Below are 2,508 nucleotides of genomic sequence, written 5' to 3'. Positions count from 1 at the left end.
TTTTTAATTAAAATTGAAAAAAGAAAAAAAAAAAAACAAAGAGAAGTTAGAATGATTTTCTGATTTCTGTATGGAGCAGTTACATGCAATGGGATCATTCATTGTTTAAGGGAACTTGGGCAGTTCAGCATTGTACGTGATGAATTTGATATCAATATGAGATGCTAATCACAAGATTCTCTTAAATTGGAGAGGCAGCAAGAAGAGGCAGAAGTAAGATCATCCTACAATAATTCCTTGGGGCATGATGTAGTACCCTGAAAAGTCTGCAGGGCAAGAAATGTGTAATGGCAATATCATTGGCTATTTCAAATGAAATTATGAACAGCTCTCTTGATTGATTTCAGAATAAGAAGCAACAAAGAACATTACTTTCCTCTGTCACACAGATCTATACATGTGTATAAGTGTGAGGAAGCCAATCTAAATATCATTCAACATGCAGAGTTGGTTTCTCTCCCAGAAAGTCTCTAATTTTAACAGATAGTGAGCAAAATTGAATTTCTGGTTCACTTCTTTGAAATTTACTTCCAATTACCTGATTATATTCTCTAAGGTCCTGTTTATTTCTCTATCTCTCCCTGTCTCTCTAGTATATAATGGCTTAAATGTATATTTTAAATATAACAAATAACAATATATTAATGATAGAAATTCTAAGACACTAATCATAGAAGCAAAAATAATAATAAGAAGAAAGAATAACCTTTAGTTTGAGTTTTTACAATGTGCCAGTTTTTGTTTTGGAGAAGGCAGTGGCACCCCACTCCAGTACTCTTGCCTGGAAAATCCCATGGATGGAGGAGCCTGGTAGGCTGCAGTCCATGGGGTCACTAAGAGTTGGACACGAGTGAGTGACTTCACTTTCACTTTTCACTTTCCTGCATTGGAGAAGGAAATGGCAACCCACTCCAGTGTTCTTGCCTGGAGAATCCCAGGGATGGGGGAGCCTGGTGGCTGCCGTCTATGGGGTCGCACAGAGTCGGACACGACTGAAGTGGCTTAGCAGCAGCAGCAGTTTTTGTTTGGTGTGTATGTGCATGTATGTATAGACTACATGTATGTATGTATTATTATGTAATAATGCATGTGTGTATTATTTAGTGTATTGTCTAATGTGTTTCACTTAATCTTCAAAAGATTAATGTGAAAAATGTACCATTATTATCCTGACTTTATAGAAATTCATTTTAACTCAAATTCATTATTAATTGGGGCTTCCCTGGTGGCTCAGAGGTTATAAGCGTCTGCCTCCAATGAGGGAGACCCGGGTTCGATCCCTGGGTCGGGAAGATCCCTTGGAGAAGGAAATGGTAACCCACTCTAGTACTCTTGCCTAGAGAATCCCATGGATGGAGGAGCCTGGGAGGCTACAGTTCATGGGGTCTCAAAGAGTCGGACACGACTGAGCAACTTCACTTTCACTTTCATATCATGAAGAGACATAAAAGATATGTTTACATTGTAATTTCTTGTTTGTCTCTTCAAAGCATTAGAAAAATTTAGGTTATATTTCTATTTTTTATATTTATGACTAATATCTTTATCTGAGTCAAAAGCACACCTGCCCTCAGGCTAGGTAATATCTATCATACAATTTTCTACCCATATTCCATATCAACTTCTTAAAAATGAAAACTTTTATTTCATTCATTTTTAGGGCAATTCAATTTAGGACTCCTATATCTTCAATGAAAATCTATTTAGTTTATTGAATTATTTATAACAACCAGTTATTTCAAGTCAGTTGCACACCAACTAAGTCTGATATTTGAAGTTTTCTGAGAGAATTTATCATTATTTTATCAAGCAAGTCACTGATATTATAAGTTATAGAAAATTTAAAAAGTAAAAATGCTAGTGTCATATTGCGTAAAATATAAATCTTCATATTTAGCATTTCCCAGGATTTCCAAATTAAACACTTTTCAAAGTAAGTATTTTTCAGAAAGAAATGATTTGGTGTTTTTGCATTTGTTTACATTACAATGATAACTTTAATGTAATTACAAGATGTTAGAACATACAAATATTTCTTTAATATATAAATGTGCAGTCTTACCAAGATTAATGAATAACTGACCTCTAGTTAAATGGAAATGTAAAACAATATTGTGTGCTTAAGTTTATAACGATACATCTAGTAAAGAATGACATATAATTTGATTTTATATATAATGTATTTTGAAAATCCTGATAAGTGCAAAATGATAATGATTAGAGTGTAGTACATTTCACTGAGTAAAGAATACGAAGGTCTTTTTATTTCCTTTGAGGAAGGATTGAGATATGGCTGTGTTTTTAGCTAAAAGAAAACCTAAAAGTGATAGCATTTTCTATGATTCATCTCCAAGATTCTTCTAGAAAATACAGGGATATAAACTGCATTGCACATCTCTTTTCTGAAATTTAGCATTGTTAAACAAGGAAATGTTGCTGCTAGATGGAAAGAGACTTTATGTTGGGTAAGAGTTGCACAAATGTGGAAGGGTCTAAGACATGTAATGC

This window comes from Bison bison, unplaced genomic scaffold, assembly GCF_000754665.1.
Source record: "Bison bison bison isolate TAMUID 2011002044 unplaced genomic scaffold, Bison_UMD1.0 scf7180017863912, whole genome shotgun sequence".
NCBI lineage: Eukaryota > Metazoa > Chordata > Mammalia > Artiodactyla > Bovidae > Bison > Bison bison.
The sequence above is the reverse complement of the archived record's forward strand: the minus strand, read 5'-3'. Positions refer to the sequence as shown.